This window comes from Arvicanthis niloticus, chromosome 14 (genome assembly GCF_011762505.2).
Source record: "Arvicanthis niloticus isolate mArvNil1 chromosome 14, mArvNil1.pat.X, whole genome shotgun sequence".
NCBI lineage: Eukaryota > Metazoa > Chordata > Mammalia > Rodentia > Muridae > Arvicanthis > Arvicanthis niloticus.
The window spans coordinates 3,017,843-3,037,613 of NC_047671.1; the positions used below are offsets into that span (position 1 = coordinate 3,017,843).

Below are 19,771 nucleotides of genomic sequence, written 5' to 3' on the forward strand. Positions count from 1 at the left end.
GCAGGGTATGCTAATGGGGTACCATGATCCTGACCAATCACCCCCTCCTGGGGGGTATGCTAATGTGGTATGCTAATGAGGCACTGTAATTCTGACCAATCGCTCACGCGCTTCCCCTCCCCCCCCACAGGGCTGAGGGTGTATAAGCAGCTCGCCCTGGGCATTCCGGGTCTCCTGCAAGAATGAAGAAGCGCTTCTACAATAAAGGCTGTTGAGAAGAATCCAGTTGTTAGCGTCTTCCTTGCTGGTTGAGCAGGGCGCAACAAGGTAGTGAGAAACAACAATCAGGATATATTATGTAGAAAAGAATAAAAAATTGACATTACACTTTAAATCCTATCTGTTCTCCTCAACTAAAACTGGATATCAACAACAGAAACAACAGAAAGCTTAAAAATACATGAACACTGAAAAACTTACTACTAAAAGAATATGTGTCAAGACAGAAACTAAGAAAAACATTAAAGACTTTCTAGAATTGAATACAAGTAAATATATAATCTATTCAGACTATAATGAAAAAATGAAGGCAGATCTAATAAGCAGTTTGATGGCACTAAGTGGCTACATTTAAATTTTTTGAGGTATTTCATACTGGTAAGTTAATAACACACCTGAAAGCTCTATGAAGAAAGAAGAAATAATACCCAAAAAAGAATACAGGGAAAGAAATAATCTGAACCAAGGACTAAAATCAATAAATGTAAATTAAATTAAATTAAATTAAAAAGCAATGCAAAAAAGCAGTCAAAGAGTTTGTTTTTGAGAAATTCTGTAAGATTGACAAACTTTAAACTCAAAATTGTAGCTCAAAAATATATAAATTGATCTACCTGACAGTTTAGCTGTATCATGCATGCCTTTCCATTTACTCAAATGATGCTACATGCTACCAGAAGGACATTTGCTCAACCATACTCATTGCTGCTCAATTCATAATAGTCAGAACATAGAACAGCCTATATGAAAATAGAAAAATGGATAAAAAATGTACCACATTACAACTACTGAAAAATTAAGTCCTAAAATTTGAAGGTAAATGAATAGAGCTATTCTAGACTCTAAAAGACAAATATGGTAGGCTTTTGCTTATATGTGAATGTTAGCTGCTAAGTCAATGGTAAGCAAGTTACAGTATATAGAATGAAAGAGGTTAGGCATAGAGTAAGGGACTGAGAGAAGAGCAGATAAGGAAGGGAAATAGAATTCACAGGTATTGATGGATGGGGTAAAACTGGAAAATGGGGACCAAGTCAGGAGAGGGATTGAAGAAGAAAATATCAGGAATGACAATTAAAATTAAGGGTCCTTTGAGGGGTACTTTGGAAAAAAAGTACAGTACAAGCTTCCTAAAGTACATACATATATGTATGTGGCCTCAATAAAATCACCAAGTAATGGTGCCAAATAATGGCAGTGCCTAACTGGACAACCCTTGCACCAAAAGAAACTTCTATTATCAGGATTGGTTTAATCTAATTTAGTTGTTGGTCAAAGGTATCCCAAGTAAATCACCAAGCAATAGTATTGGCAATTGCCAATGCTATTGATTGTTCTCCAGAATCTGACAGGAATGCCCCATTGCTGAAGACAACACCTATACTACTCACTGAACATGGGGAAGTCAAGCTGGTTCTTACATTAAGCCTTTGTTCTAATGTCTTTGATATAGGAAGATTCTCTGCAAGCTACCAAAAGGAACATAGAATCAGCAAAATAGTTACAAATCTACAATGATGACCTGTCTAAGAAATATGCCAGTAAAATGGCACAAAGCTTCTGAGAGTAACTAACCAACCAGTCTTAAGATGGAACCCATATCTGACACTGTTTGTGTGACCAAGAACATGAGACTAGATATTCTAGAGACCTAGGGTAAAACCAGAGACAAATGTCAAAAAATGGTAGCAATAACATGATTCAATGACATTCAGTTATACTAAGATTTGTAGCTTCTCAGCCATCATCAGAGCAATTTCCTCTTGGAACAGATGAGAGCAAATACAGAAACCCATAGCCAGACATCATCCAGAGTAAAAGATCTCAGCCCTAAACAATGTCTATCTAATCTTCCCATAAGGGCTCAGGGAACACAGTGGAAGAGGAGGCAGAAAAAAAAAATGCAATAGTCAGAGGGGATGGAAGACACCAAGAGAACAATGTCTTCTAAGTCAACATGATAAAAGCTCATGTGAACTCACAAAGACTGAGGCACAGTGCACAGAGCCTTCAAGGGTCTGTATCAGACCATTCAAGTATACATTACGGCTTCCAGTTTAGCAATTTTATGCAATTATTGGATATGCAGCAAAGTGGGTTGCTAGTCTTATGCCTTTTCTTGGACTCCATTCCTTCTGTTGCTTTCTTCTATCCAATGCTGTTTGTTTGTTTTGTTTTGTTTTTTAGTTTTTATCTGATTTTATTTTGTCATATTTATATTTGTACTTATATAATCTTATATAATCATATAAATATAATTTTATATAATCACATACACAGATAGATAAATGATAGATAGATGATAGATAGATAGATAGATAGATAGATAGATAGATATAGGTATAAATATAAATAGATATAATTAGGTAATAAAATATCAGACTAATGTATACACTAGAAATTATGATATAACATTGGAGGTGAATGAAAGCATATTTCTTTACATTGCAACTTCTGCCCCAAACATTGGTAGATAAGGTGCAAGGAACCTTGTTATGATATATTAATTATTTAATCCCTATAATTGAGGATAGGGAGGTCCATAGCCTGCCAACAGTTACTCAGGGTTAGTTTAGAGAAGGCATTTCTTTCTTTTCCTGTGATCCCAGGATCTCTCCCATTGTCTCTACAGGAGGGTGATTAGATATTCTGTAAGATTTAGCTTGTGAAAAAATTTGAAATTACCCTTTAAATGTGCCTGGATTATCTGTCCAGCTGCAGAGCACAAACAAATCACAAGTCATTGAAAGGAAGCATCTCTCTTGGCATTGCCTAGAGGAGATTTTGATGAGTTCTGGGTGTCCTGAGGCAAAGATAGCTTTTGTGTTGGAGTCATTAGTGATAGGAGAAGTGCTGTCTAAAGCTACAAGCCATAATTAAGAAGAGTAGGTATTTTTTTTTTAATTTTTTCAGACTACAGGACTGAAGCCAGGTCCTTGTACTTACTAGGCAAGTACTCTATCTACCACTGAGAGGAATCCCCAACCCCAACAGTAGCTATTCAAATGAAGGCTTGTCTGTAGTTTGCTCATTTTATGTAAATTGTATAAGTGGCAAAAAGGAAAGAATAAAAGAAAAAGAAAAGGAGGAGGAAGAAGAACCATTCTGGCTATTCATTGCTGCCTCAAATTTTAGTGCTTAAAGACAGCTGCATTTAGATACATGTCATGGTATCATGTGTCAGGAATTTAGGTGGGTCTTGGCTGGTAGATTCTTCTGCTTTCAGAGCATCAAGGTAGCATCCCAGTGTCATTTACCTGGGTTCTGGTCTGGAGGGTTCAGAACAGCTTCATTTACACCTTCTGATATCTTCCTTAATTTTGTTTTTCATCAGAGACTTCAAGTTCTTACAATAAATGTCTTTTTCTTGCTTGGTTAGATAGAGTTGCACCAAGGTATTTTATAATTTTTGTGGCTATTATGAATGGTGTTTTTTGCCGTATTGTTTTCTCAGCTTGTTATTTTGTTTGTATAAAGGAAAACTATTGAACTTTTGAAGGTAATTTTGTATCCAGTCATATTGCTGAAGGTGTTTATCAGCTATAGGTGCTCTTAGATAGAATTTTTGAGATCACTTATGTATACTATTATATTTTCTGGGAATAGAGTCACTTTTAGTTGTTCCTTTCCAGTTTTTATTCTCTTGATCTCCTTTAGTTATCTTAATGCTCTAGACTGACCATTCAAGTACTGTATTGAAGATCTGTGGAGAGAGTGGACAGCCTTTTCTTTCCGTGATTTTAGTAAAATTACTTTAAGTTTCTCTCCATTTAATTTGATATTGGCTTGCTTTTATTTTCTTTAGGTATGGACCTTTTATCAATAATCTTGAATTTTGACATGAAGATCATTGAATTTTGTCGAAGCTTTTTCTGCATCTAATGAGATGATCATGTGGGGGTTTTTTGTTTGTTTATTTGTTTTTTTTGTCTTTCAGTATGCTTATATGGTGGATGATGTTTATAGATTTTTCTATATTAAATCCCCTTTATCCCTGAGATGAAACCTACTGAATCATGGTGGATGATATTTTTGATGCGTTCTTTAATTTTGTTTGTGAGTATTTTATTGAGTATTTTTGTATGAAAAATTTTAAAGGAAATTGGTCTGAATTTATTTTTTTTGTTGAGTTTTTGTGTGACTTAGGTATCAGGGTTACTGAGGCCTCATATAATGAGTTTTCTAATGATCCTTCTGCTTCTATTTTGAGTAATAGTTTGAGGAGTATTAAAATTTCAATTTCTTTGAAAGTCTAGAGAATTATGCACTAAAATTTTACATCTTGCCCTGGGTTGTTATTTTTGTTGGAAGATTTTTCATGGCTGCTTCTATTTCTTTAGTGGTTGTAGGATTATTTATTTACCTGACTTTGATTTAACTTTGGTAAGTAGAATCTATCAAAAGAATCATTCATTTCATTTATATTTTTCAATTTTGTCAAGTACAGGACTTTTAATGATTCTTTGGATTTTCAGTGTCTGTTGTTATGTCCTCTTTTCATTTCTGGTTTTGTTAATTTAGAAACTGTCTCTTTGCCTTTTAGTTTGTTTGGCTAAGAGTATATCTTAGCCAAAAATCACATTGATTTTTTTCAAAGAACCATCTCTTGTTTTCAATGAGTCTTTGTATTGTTCTCTTTGTGTCTAATTTATTGATTTCTGACCTGAGTTTGATTATTTCATGCCATCTATTCCTCTTGGGTGTATTTGCTTCTTATTGTTTTAGAGATTTTACGTGTGCTTCTAAATTGTTACTTTGAGATCTCTCCACTCTCTTTATGAAAGTAATTCTTTAATGCTATAAACTTTCCTCTTAGCACAGCTTTCACTGTGCCCCATAAGTTTGGGTATGTTTTGCCTTCATTTTTATTGAATTCTAGAAAATCTTGAATTTTTTTTCTTTTTGCCCCTTGACTCAGTGATTATTGAGTACAGAGTTGTTCATATTCCATGAGTTTATAGGCTTTCTCTTGTTTTTGTTTTGTTGCACTCCAGACTTAATCTATACTGATCTATTAAGATCCAAAGGGCTATTTTGATTTATTTTTTTTTGTATCTGTTAAGACTTTCTTTGTGACTGAGTATATAGTCAATTTTGGAGAAGGTTCTGCAATATATTAAGAAGAAGATATATGCTTTTGTGTTTGAACGAAGTGTTTGGAAGATAATTGTTAGGTCCATTGATTCATAACATCTGTTAGCTTCATTATTTCTCTGTTTTTTTTTTTTTTTTTTTTTTTTAATCGTAATGATCTGTTCACTTGTGTTACTGGGTACTGAAATTTTCCACTATTAACATGTGGATTTCAGTGAGTGGTTTAAGCTTTAGTAATAATGTTTCTTTAAAGAATGTGGGTGCCCTAGCATTTTGGGGAAAAATATTCAGAATTAAGATGTTATCTTAATGGATTTTTCCTTTGATGGGTATAAAATATCCTTTTTCATCTCTTTTAATTTATTTTGGAAATTGGTCTATTTATTATATTAGATTAGCTATCCAATATTTATATTTATTTATTTATTTAATATTTAATAAATATTTATATAATATTTATTATAATAGATTAGCTTTCTTCTTGGGTTAGTTTGCTTGGAAATTTTTTTTTAGACTTTTTTTTTGTTGTTCTTTTTATTTTTATTATTTTTTTATTATATATATTTTTTATTCGATCTTTCATTTACACTTCAGATGCCATTCCCTTTCCCCATTCCCCCCGCTTAGAAAACCCCTATCCCATGCCCCCTTTTCCTTTTTGCATTTATACATTTTTAAAAAAAATGTTAATCATAGGCTTTATAAGTTTGGTATTGTTCAATCAGAGGTGTAACCCACTACCCAACCTAGATATATCTACTATCTTTGACTGGTGGAGATTCATGAACATCTGCTTCCCTGTCTCCCCCCTCTATCTCTCTTTCATCACCTAGCTTCTCCTCTCCTTCTTCTTCTCCTCTTCTTACTCCTTTTCCTCCTCTCAGTACTCCTCCCACCTTAGCTCCTTCTACACATCACCCTTCCTGTTAAAAGGAAACTTTTCTCTCAAAATACAATTAGAGCATAATTATGCCAATTTGTACCAGTGAGGTACAAGATAGTCCTAATACCCAGTCCATCCTTTTGTTGACCTACCAGCACCTCTGTCATCTCTCCTAACTAAAACATTTAGTTCTGAACCTGGCTTTAGGATGAATGTCAGCTGACGACCATACACTCAGATCTTTTCTCTCAAGGTAAATAGCTATAAGTTTTCAACCCCATCAGAAATCCAGAATGACTGAGTTGACTTTAATTGTGGGAAGCACAAAGCATAGCTTCTAAAACTTAGCCAATTTATAGAGACCTCTGAACACCTGGACACTCACTCTACTTCAAAACGTTGGAGCATCTGTTCTTCTGCCTTCTGGCCCAGGATCATCTGACAGACCTTAGTGCTGCAGAATTATTAAGGGCTGATTACTCTGTCTAGGCAGATATAATCAGTCGACTATTCTGCAAGTGTGTCCTTTTCTGGACAGTAATTTGTCTGTAGAAGGAAAGTGGCAATTCTTGCCTAGTGGCTGTCTTACCACAACTGGAGTAACTCCAAGGATGCTCAATTTCTTCTTAGAATTTAACATAGGAAGCTGTCCGGAGCAGACAGGTCTCTAATGAAAATGAACATTAATACTGAAATGTTTGTCATGTCAATTCTAAGGATTTCTGATGTTTTGAAAACCAGCTATCCATGTAAGGTAATCTGGACTGTTGCCTGTTAATTCCACTCAGCTATTTCTAAATAAAACATAGAGAACACCCTTATAATAAACTCCAAGTCATGAATTTGCTATAGTCCCTTAACTCACAGGCTGACCATCTCAAATCAGTTAAAAAAGTTGAAGAAGGACTGGGTCTAAGCTTTGTATTCCTAAGTGTGTTATACTGGTACAATGCCTATGAGAGTAACAATATTCATCTCACTCTTATATCACTAAGAAGCTCATGCCAATGAAAACCTTAAAATTTGTAAACAGAGTAAATTGGTGCCATTTAAGAATTTATATTTTCATCTTGATATTAATTATACAGATTTCTACTAATAGGTTATGGCTATGCAATAAACCCTAGCTAATCCTCTCTATTCCGACAAAACCACTACTTTTCCCTAGAGAGACAGCCCAACATTTACCACCTTAGTCCCCATGCCCAGGGAATAGGGGCGCTGACTCATCATTAGCTTCTTCAAGCTGATTATGGGCGTTGAGATATTAGAAGAGGAGTGGGGGGGGAGAGCAAATTGACAGTCCTCTGATGCTGTGTCTTTGTTGCCTCCAGAAGGAATTCACGGACCTCAGAGGTTTGAGCAGGTCTGCCCAGCTTGCTTGTTGAGTAGATACACCAAAGCTGATCATTCTGCAGGCCTCAGACTGGAGGAGGGGCCTTTTCTAGACTTTTACTCTGATGTAATATCAATCTTTGTTGCTCAGGTGTGTTTCTTGTATGCAGCAGAATGATCACATCTATTCACATCCATTACGTTAGCCTGTGTCTTTTTATTAGGGAATTGAGTCCATTGCTGTTGAGAGATATTAATGCCCAGTAATTTTTAATGCCTGTTATTGTGATGTTGAGTGAGAAATTAAGTTTATCTGGGAGAACTGGGAGGAGTAACAGATTAGGAACCATAATTAGGATATATTGTGTGAGAAAAAATAATCTTCAATGAAAGCTATTTTTAAAAAAAGAAAATGTCTTAAGTTAATAAGACAGGAGTGATAGAGCAGAACACTTAATATCCTCCTGTGGTATCTACATTCATGCACATAAACACACACACACACGTCTCTCTATTGCACACATATATACACAGGTCTATCTCTCTTTCATAAACACAAGAGGAATGTAAACTAGCTATATAAAAGAATACAGATGTTCTATTCTTTTGGGAGAGTATGTTGAGAATGAAAATTAAACTGGGTTTCCTAAGGAAATAATTTGGACTTTTCAAAATTATTCAGCTATTCATTTGTTTAATATATATATATGCTGTATATATAGATATATACAGTGGCACTTTTGAGCCAGCTTATGAGCCTGTGAGAATGAAGAAATAGCTCTAGTATTTAAATAGAAACAACAAAACAGTTTGTGAACAGTGACCTAAGATTATAGAACAAGTTTATAGGGTACAAATAGAAAAATAAGGTATGCACAATTTTGAAGGTCAAAGTTATAAAAATATATTGTAATTATCTTGAATCATTTCATCGCAGGCTTTAATTTTCTTTTTAAGAAGTCATTAACTCCAAAATAAAACATATCAAACTCATAACATGAGTTTTTGAAAATATAGCTCATGCTAAACTTTTATAAGTACAGTCTTTAAAAACAGGCATGAACATTTTAGGGAAGTTAAACAATTTGAGCATTTACTTCCAAGATAATTTTCTTGAATTTTCTTCTTTCACTCAGTTATAATGAAGTGAATCTATGGCCAAAGATGTCTCTGTGCATCATGTAGGATAAGTATTGCTTAACATTTAGTGATAAAACTTTAAGGATATATTTTCCTCAAAATTCATTCCTGAGAAAGTGTGAGGAGATGTATGACAATTTGATATGTAGCTTAGGAAAGCATACATGAGCAAACTCATTTACATAGTAAAAGTCAAGGAGGCCCAATTTGGAAGCTGGTCATTTATATTACTTATATTAATGCAAAGGAACTTCATGCAGATTTTATGGAAGATTACTTAGAAAAATATAGAAAGATTTTTTTCTGCTGTTAGAAAAAGGGATATGCAAGTATAGGCACACCTTTTTAAATTTATATAAGACTGTCATGAATAGAGTATGTAAAATATATAAACTTTAAACTGAATATGTAAATGTATAATGGTAGAACATATAGAATAATAGATATGTAACACCCAAGCTCTACAGCAATTATTCCAATAAAGTAAGAATTTAAGTAATGACTGACAGATTCTCTAACTTGTGCCGATATCCAGCTCCATAAACTACAGATACACACCCATTAGCAACAACCTAACTACATGTGGTAGTTTAAGAATCCTGACCCTAGTCATGGAAGACAGCAGTGATGAGCATGATTTAGAACGTAGGGGAGATTTCAGAGGAAAATAATTTTAGTATGTGACCTTAAGACTTTTCTTGCAATATTTTGGTAGAAAATGTGGCTGCTTTCTTCTTATCTTGTTCAAAGCTAAATCTGCCTGAGGCTAAATTGAAAAAATTTGGATTAATTACATTTGCAGAAAAGATTTCAAAACAGCTTAATGTGGACTGTGTCCTGTGGTTATGAGTGATTACGATTATGCAGATATACAGTGAAAAGGAGCAACTTTAATTACATCGTTCAGATGGCAGAGGTTGGTGGCTCTCTGAATACTAGGCTAGTCTATTCTATGGAATAAGTTGAGTACAGCCAACCTTAGGCAATGAAGGAAACCATTAAAAATAATAAGCAAGTAGAGATGTAATTAAATGAGGGGGCCGTTTTCCACACCCAGAAAAGAAGCAGAACTTGGCAGCTGAAGCTACATGGTTCTAGCTTTAGAGTCAAGTATACTCGAAAAAGGTTAAAAAAAAAATCTTTCTTGACTAAAGAAAGCTAAAGGTAGACTGTGTCAGAGGTGTCCCTACATGGAAGCCTAGAGAGGCCACTCTATGAAGCTTTGATGGTGAAGCCTGGGTTGTCTTTGAGACTCCAAAATGTTGGAGATGCCAGAGTCATGGGATACCTGTCAAGGAACGCTGACAACATGAAATGGAACCAGCCTGACAGAAAGAAGTGTGTTCAATGAACAAGGTTGAAAAGACTTAGAGATCTGAAGAGGATTTTGACGTCAGACAAGAAGATGGGGAGTTTGGAGTTAGCCCAACTGCTTGGCAGTCTTGTTTTGTTCCAATATTTCCTCACTATGGTCCCTTTCCTTCCTGTTGGTAGAATGTAATCTTGTTGTTATTTTGATTTTACAGGGGTGACAGTTAAGAGATTGCATAGCTCTCCAAAAAGAATATAGAGTTTTAAGCAGGTTTTAGACTGACAGACTATGAAGACTTTTGAAATCAAACTAAAGGCATGTCTGCATTATGGTAAGGCTACAAACCTATGAGAGTTGTGGAGTAGAATGTGGTGATATAAAATTGGTCCCCATAGGCACATAGGGATTTACACTATTAGGAGGTGTTGCCCTATTGGTGGGGATGCTCTTGTTGTAAGAACTGTCTGTGTTCCTGCCTGTGTGCTCCCATGCATCCTTCCATGGTGACCTGTAAATCCAGGCCCAATTAAATTTTTTATTTATAAGATTTGCTGTAATCATAGTGTCTTTCCACAGCAATAGAGACCATAACCAAGACAGGACAGAAGATCACATTCTCATCTAGCTTCTTTGGGACTTATCATGCCAATAATATTGAATCTTAACACTCAGTTCTATTATATTATCTACTATAAATCTGTCCACAATATCTACCTTTGAGTCTCCATCAAAGAAAAATGATTTGTTTAACCTTGAATGAAATTTGTTAAATTGGTAATTTGTATCTTGTGGCTATAGCTTTTATTTTCTGAGCAATTATAATGTGTTTACTACATAGTGATTTAGCGTTAAAACTTATCTTAGGCCCACGTGTATATGTAGTGTTGTTAATATAAATTTATTTTCTTTATTTTAAACTTTTTTCAGTATAAAATATTTTAATGGACATTTCATTGGCACTTCATAGACACCTTACAGCCCTGTATATAAAGCAGATTCCAACGCAGACCCCATTGGGTTTGCACAGAGAAACACAGAGTAAGGAGGCAGTTCTTCCAATACACTTAGTGCTTCCTATATTCCCTTTTTGAAATTTTTCATCAGTATTCATAATGATAGGTTTCACTACCATTTTTTTTTTATTTTTCATTAACTTTGATTCTATTTATACCCATTAACCCGGTTGTTTCTCCTCCTCCCTTGTAACCCTTATAATCTACAAGATTCCTTCTACTTTCAGTATACTTTGTTAGCACAGATTCTAATTTTATCCAATTTTTTTTAACAAATGATAATTTTGATAACTTTGTTCTTATAGATAAAACTACATTATTAATATAATGGCAATTTCCTTTATGTCTTCATTTCTTGATAGACATGTAGGCTGGTACTTGTCTATTGGTAAGTTTTCTGCAACAGACAGAGATATACAACTATTTCTATGGCATGCTGAATTAAATGACTTTAACTATGTATTCCAGAGTGTTACCACTACTATATTAATTTTCTACATTTAGTCTTTGAAAAGCCTCCATACAAACTTCCATAATGTTTGCACTGACTTACATTCCAACTAGGGTTTCATATGGATCTATTTTCCCTATATTCCCACCAATATCTTCTATCCATTCATTTTTCTTGATGACAGTCATCATTACTTGTTGGGAGCTGACTTTAAGCAGAAAGTGGCTAGAAAGCAGGTATCAACTTTGCAGCCATCTGGAACCATATACCCTGATGAGAGACTTGTTTTTCAAAAGCCTACAACAGCTGAAGCACACTCTGATAAATATATTCTTTATCCCACATAGCTTGTTTTGTTGTTTAGTGACCCCAGCTGCGTGGTGCACGTGGTAAAATGTTTTCACCTGTGTCCCCCTGCTTGTGCTTATAAATACCCAGGATTTCCTTGTAATGGTGTGGTGTAGTAGTAGTAGGAGTGGTGTGTGTGTTGGAGACAGTAAAGGAGACTTGACTACAGATCCACTGGCTTGTCTCTATTCTTCGCGTCTCTCACCCTTCTTCCCCCCTCTCTCTCTCTCTTGCTAGACCCCAACCTGCGGAACAGAGTAGGCCGTTACAGTTTGGCCACCCAATGTGGGGCAGCTCGGACATTACAATTTCTGCAGTTCGATAAAGAGCTTTGATTCGTATTTTGCTTATCTATAAGGATGTTGATTATTTTACTATACTTATTTTACTTATACTAGTAAACCCATCAGCCAGTCTTTAGTTAAATGTTATTGGTGTGGTTTGAATAAGAATGCCTCTATAGGCAATGAATGCTTAGTCATCAGAGAGCGGCAATACTTGGGAGACCTTGGACATATGTCCTTGTTGAGGTAGTTAGAGCCTTGTTGGAGGAAGTGTACCACTAGGGGTGGGCTTTGAGTTTTCAGAAGCCCCTTCTAGGCCCAGTGGCTCTCTCTCTTCCTACTGCCTTCATAACTGGCTGCAGAACTGGCAGTTATTTCTCCAGCACCATATCATGTTGTATCCCATGCTTCCCACCATGCTGATGATGGACAAAACCTCTGAAACTTTAAGCAAGCCCCATTTACAATGCCTTCCTTCATAAAAGTTGCTGTGGTCATTGCGTCTCTTCACAGCAATGTAACATAGACTAAGACAAATACCTTTTTTTTTTAGTTGTTTATACATTTTAGGTATTAATGCCTTGCCAAATAAGTAGTTAATAAAGATCTCTTATTTGTAGGCTATCTCTTTTCTGTTGCTTTGAATGCAGTGCAAAAATTTTCTAAGTTGATTCAATCCCTCTAACAATTCTGCCTATATTTTGTGGATTGTTGAAATCCTAGTGAACTAAATGATTTTGGATGATAATTTCTAAGTTCTTAACATGCGTAGTTGGATCCATTGCTTGAGATTTGTAATAAAGCAGAAGCATCCTGGTAAAACGGTTCAGCATAAAAAAACCTGTTCACCTCATAGTAGCCAGGAAGATTGCATAGCAAAGAAAGAAGGGGCCAGAGAAAAGAGAATTGTTCCTGAAATATTCCAGGATGATAATTCTAGCAAGATCCTGCCTCTTAAACTCTTCACCTTCTTTCCCAAATCCCATGAAATTAATTTTTCCAAGGCAAAGTATTGAGGTGCTGGGCATGCAAAATCATACTGAATTGACTTTATGTCTTGTGAGCACACCTAAATTCCACAGGAGTACTTTTTGTCTTTGAAGACTTAAGCCCTGCTCAGTGCATTTTCAGGCAATGTCATAGAGGGCTATAATTCTGTGAGTGGGGATGCCCAAACAGAACACCAGGGAGTACAAAACTATAGATGTTATATATGAATCAGATACCTCTGGATCTGTTCACTTTCTATAAGTCCAACCTATGAGTACTGCTGCATGTGAATTAATCTTCAAATTTGCCAACCTTTTGGATACAATTTATATCCTAACTACAGTATTAGGACATTCAGATTCAAAATCTGAATTCTTTGGATACAATCTGTATTCTTTGGATACAATTTATATCCTAACTACAGTATGAACCTTCCATTTCGTTTCCACCTTTTTTTTTGTTTGTATTTTTTTCTGACCATATAATTTTAAGTTTTACTTAAATAACCTTTAGTGAGAACACAGCTGATTGACTAATCAACCATTTTCTCACTCCCAGCCTCATTAAACTCACAAGGAGGTATACAGACTCCCTCCCAATGGGAGCTGCCCTGGCCTCTGTCCTGGCATCTACAGTTGAACAGGAGTCTTGATAGTCTCATCCATGGACAAATTAAGGCATGCAGCCTTAGAAGCTGCTGTCAGAGTATTGATGTACACCATGGCTGGCTCCCACACAACCCACAAATGTTGTGTGGAAGTTGACAGCAATGTCCTCATTGTTGATGCCCACCCCATACCACATGGCCCCCCCATGCATGTCATGCCCTCAGCTTGTTATGAATGTTTTTGGCATCAAAGTCAGCATTGTCACACAGGTGTCATGAAATAATTTCCAGGTTCTTGGCATATGCTCCAATTAACAGCTGCTGTTTCCTTGGAATGGTCCTTGAGGAAGTAATCCCACAGGTATTTGGAAAACTCCATCTCGATGGCTCCACCACCAGCCACCACAATGTCATTCTTGATGGCCCTCCTCATAATTATGATGGCATTATATAGGGACCTCTTTGTCTCCCTTATAAACTGCTCATTACCACCACAGAAGATGATGGTACATGTTTAGGCTTTAAGGCAACCAGTGAAGAAATTGTACCTCTTTCCTCCAATTTTGATCTCTTCAAACACCAGGCAGCAGCCCAGCACATCTGGAATCAGAGCATTCACACTGGTCTGGATTGAGCCTCCTCAAGCCATCATCATCCTCTTCAGATCCTTCTCAGGCACACAGCCAGCACAGAACCTGTCTCTAGCAGCAAAGTCCTGGGTGGTCACATCCCCAGTGGGGAGTTTAGACAAGATGGCTTTGGCTCCAGACTGATGGATCCTCTCTAACTTGTCATAGAGAATGTTCCACTTGGCATCAACAATTGCCTGGTAATCCTCCACTGTGTAAACTCTTATTTCAGCATTAACTTTCTCTGCTTTCAGCTCAAGATCAACATTTAAGAGGGCAATCTTGGAGTTCATATACTTCTTGGGCTATATTTCAAACCCAGCATAAGAGAGAAGAGTCTTCTTGAAAGCAACACCAGCCTCCAGCTGAGAGTCCTCTAGGGCTCTACCCTGTACCTTCTTGATGCCAATCATTTTAAGCTGCAGCAACTTGTCAAGAATCATCACAGCATCCACCACGATTTTGGTGAAGGACTTCTGCTGGGAGATCAGCTTGGAACTCAGGGCTGTCACTCACACTTCTCTAGCCTCTTCCTCTGTTCTACTTTACCTTGCTTCTTCAGTCACAGCTATCTCTTTGATTGGCTGGCTGTGCAGAAAGTTCAGATGATGGTGTAAACCTTCCTCCTTATAGGGCTTTATCTGTTTCAGAAACTCCACAGCCAGCAGGGTCACTGAGATGATGCCATCACCAACCTCAGCATCTTGGGGTTTGGCAACATACACTAAAGTCTTTGCTGCAGGATGGACAACATCGAGGAGTTTCCTTGTGGCCCCATCATTAAAAATTGTTGCTTTGCCTCTGCCATATAACAATAAGTTTGTCCATGTCATGGAGACCCAGGGTGGTTCTTCCAGCCTCAGCAATCACTTGGCAGGCACTGATGTTACTTGCGAGCTAAGGGATGCCTTGTAAGCTATCAGTACCTTCTTTCAACAGGATAACAGAAGTGGGCATCATCTTGGAAGCAATTTCAGGTACCTGCAACTTGTCTCCGGGTTCCACCTTTGAGTCTGATAAAAGAATGCAATGAAAGCTACCAGAAGTGATGAAAAGCCCTATTCTAATGTGAGCACTTCTCATCTTCACAAGCGAATCTATGCACTATAATTTATAAAGGCAAGTAAAACCTGTTGCCTTTGTTTTTCTGATATCTTCCATTTTAAACATAAAACGTATTATTGTTTATAAATTAGTGTTTCAATGACAAATTCATCAGCGCAATATAGATCCCAAGATTGTATTTTAATAGAAAAACTGAAGACTATTTTTGGCACATCCTTGCAGCTAAGATGAGAAAATATCAGCTGTGGGCTAGGTTCATGATTATATTTTGAATTACATCTCAAACACAGCACAAATGCAACACTATGAGGGACTCAAAAGAAGGAATTAAAACTAAGAACCTAGGTGTATGCAAAAGCACAATGGGAGAATACAGAAGATGAGTATTTATTTACCAAGCAAATGATTTCAAAGTATGAATCTGAAACACACCTCAAGGGCTCAGGCTGAGCTACCAAATGTTACTCAAGATAAGATCAATCACATAAAAGTTTTTCTGAGTTAATTATTGAGACATGGACTTACTAAATACGGTCGAAAGTGACAACTAAGGATTTAATAAGAAAACCCAGAATTCAATACAATATCTAGACTTCTGATGCCATTCAAGATTGCATATATATATATATATATATATATATATATATATTCACATATCACACATATTCTTGATTCTTTTCCTATATATGTTATTAATATTGAATTCTGTTTATTCTTGTGCTCATATTATGTTGTTTAATTTTATTTATACTTCAAAATGTCCAAATTCACAAGTCCCTTATTTCATATAAATAGGCATTAACCATATCTTTTTATAAAAATACATAACATGAAAACATTATATGTTGTAGAGACAATTTTTTAAACCTATTATTTGAGAGTGATCAATAGACTTTGCTTATTGCCTTGCTTGTTCTTTGACCATTTGTGTTTATTGCCTTGCTTGTTCCTTGACTATTTGCATCTATTTTATTGCTAGTTCCTTAACCTAGAACTGACCTTAATACTTGCATATAATTAAAATGGTATAAAAGCAGATTGGGGAAAAAAAAGAACGCACAAAAATAAAAGAAAAGAAATAAGTAATAGCATCTAGAAATACTGTAAAAACGCCAATGGAAGTGGTAGTTTTAGATAAGAATTGACCAAATAAAGCAGGATCAGGGAAAATAATATGCTTACTAAAAGGGCAAGTTTATAATCTACACAGTAAATGAAAATCATAGGAAAATAAATGAATGACTATAAAATCCTGTGTCACCTCATAACTTGCCAGGTCTAGTCACACCCTGTGACACATGACACACAGATGCTCCAGCTACAGTCAGCAATGATAACAGTTTTTGAGAATAAAATTTATTTTTCCCACCCAAATTTAAAATTTTCACTTCACTTATTGTTAAGTGATAATGAATAATTTGATTCAGTTGATTACCTAAAATAAGGCTTTCTTTACATTTGAGAAATTGATGTGTTAAATGCTAACAGTGGGTTTAAATACTATACTGACTATATATTTCTAAGGAAGGAAAATACTTGTCATGTTTCTTCACATGCTACTAGATCACTTAAGGGTCTAATTAAAATAATGCACAAATGAATTATAAAATGGCATTTGAATAAGGAATTACTAGATAATGAAAGAGAATGATTAATTAACATATTCTAAAATCAAAATATATAATTATTATGACATCAAGAAATTTGGAGTTTGACTTAACTAATATAGAATAGTTAGTGCTTGGTAGAATTGAGATTTGTTTTATTTAATAACATAAAGATAAGATGACTGTGCTTTGAGGAACTGTATACTCAGTTATTATATGTGTTTTCATAGTAATGAAAAATTCCAGCCCCGTTCACACATGAAGTCATCATAAATGTTCACAAGATAACACACTGTTCCACCACCAATGTTAACTGGGCTACAATGCTGTTCTTATTCCCAAGCTGATGTCTGGACATGTACACAAGTCTTGTATAAATTATATTCTTTGAAAATAAAAACATTTTATTAAAAGTGTGAATGGCTAATAAAATCACATAAACATTACTGTAGATAAGAAATATAAATAGTCATACAACTGATGATAAATTTTCACTATCATTTCCAAAAACAAGCATTTATTTTTCCAACTAATGCAACCCCATGAGTGTATTCACTAAAATAAGTTCTTCCCAACCCCTGTTTCTTAGGGAATTGTCAAGAATTACCACCTGCCCTGGGAGTCACTTGACTTAGACATCGTGTAGCTTTTATGGCACCCCCAGTGCCTGGCTCTTCATTATCTGCATGTAAAGCAATGCTAACGTTGCCCCAGGGATCCATAAAGGATGGTACAGTATTTCTCAAACTACAGTGCACATACAAATCAAACGAGGTCTTGTTAAAATGCAAATGCTGATTCAGTGGGTCTGGAATAGGGCATGAACTTACATGTTTTAAACAAGCTCCCAGGTGATCTCTATGTTGCTGGTCAGTTACTGAATAACCATTTCATAGAGAAACAGAAAAACAAGGCTCTGTCTTTACCAGCATACCATTGCTTGTGTCATTGCTTATCACCTCTGGGTTTTTTCCATTTCCCAGCATTTCTCATAGTCACAGGATGCTGTTGCTGAAATGTCTGTGGTGTTTTTCCTGCCTCAGTGAAATGGTAAGCCCAAATCTTTCCTTTTTCCTGCTCCAGGCACAAAACCATGGACAGAAATAATTTGCCTCCTCTCCTGCTTCTCCATTTTTCTTCATGCTAACCACCTCCCTTTCTCCTTGTTCACTTTCTTTCCTCTGATTTTTTTCTCTTGCATTACCCTTTCCTCTTGTTTTTTTTTCTTATTCTCCAAACCTAGGTTTAAATCTTTCATACTTTGAGATAATTATCACTATGAAGAAATTATTACACTCAATAATTGTTTTACTAATACCATGTATATGACAATGTGGAGTTGTGAAACACATCAAAAGATTCAAACTCACAAACCAGTGAATCTGACATACGCTCAAGTACTTATTCATATATTTGTGTCTCAGAGTTCTTTTAGACCAGCCATTCTCAACCTGTAGATCTTGACCCCTGTTGGAAATACAGATATTTACATTATGATTTATTATTGCAGTAAAATTAAAGTTATGGGGAAGTAACAAAAATAATTTTATGGTTGAAGTCAGTACAATATGAGGAATTGTATTAAAAGGTTACAACATTAGGGAGGTTGAGAACAATTGTTTTAGACCTTGTGACCGATATTATACACCACAAAAAGATAAATCATTATATATATATATATAAACAAATACATATATGTATATAATTATAATGGATGAAAAATGAGAACATGAATTTGAATGAGAGTAGAGAAGGGTATATAGGAGAAGGCTTCAAAGGAGGAAAGGGAGAAATATTGTAATTAAATACAACAATAAAAACTGATAATTCCACACCAAATCATGAAAGACAATGGAAATTTTATTCTGAGTCACTATCTTTCAATTCCTTGTTATGTTGATCTATAATTCATTTCTTTCAACCTTTACAGGGGTGCCACAGAGATACTCTAATCAAGGATTTGCCACTTTTTAAAGATAAGCACAATCAATTATCATAAGATTTTAAAAGCTTTGTTTACTTAATTAATGTTAAAATATGTGAAACATAAAACAAAGCAACAATTAGGGCTTTAATTAAGTCTGAGCTCTAACATATATATGTAAATTTTCTCTACATTCTTTTCTGTGTATAAGAGTTTGTCTAATCAATTTACACTATTCCACACCCCATAATTTCACTACTGCTGATTTTTTCATTTATTATTTTGTTAGCATTTGGATTTTTTCTTTGCCTTTTTACTTATACTCACAAATTAAATTTGAAGTAAGCCCTAGGAATTTCTCATGCAAAAGTAAGTTCATACTGGAGGAATGTTTCTACAAAACAGCAGGAGCTCCAGATCTCTGCTGCCAACACACTGCAGGGGAAGCAACAACAAGACTGATCATATTTAGCTTGTCTCTTCCTCATATTTACACACAGTGCTGTTGTTTTTTTGTTTACAGTGGCTTCTCTTCTAATCACAGCATCCCTGAGAGCTCTCCAGCTTTGGGATCATAGAGAGCTTAAGTGCAGAGCTCTTGAACTAATACTCATTCATCAAGACTGAACTCAGTTTCAAAACATGTTTCCAAATAAAATAAAAATACAAGTTTAGATAGTCAAATTAGAGCTGCCAGATTTTGTTTTTTATATTTAAAAAATGCACACTTGAAAAAGATAGTATCTTCACTTAAGGGTGTTATGGAAAATGGATATTATAAGCTGTAAAACAAGATCTTGTCTCCTGTGAATTCTGTACAAAACCAATTCTAAGTGCATAAGCCACCCAGCATAACAGTAAACAGTAAAC

At 35.5% G+C, this 19,771-nt stretch overlaps 1 pseudogene; it reads right to left on the minus strand.

Moving 5' to 3' along the window:
- Window positions 1-13,698: 13,698 nt before the first annotated feature.
- On the minus strand, window positions 13,699-15,265 carry LOC117720056 (T-complex protein 1 subunit eta pseudogene; annotated as a pseudogene).
- Window positions 15,266-19,771: the final 4,506 nt, after the last annotated feature.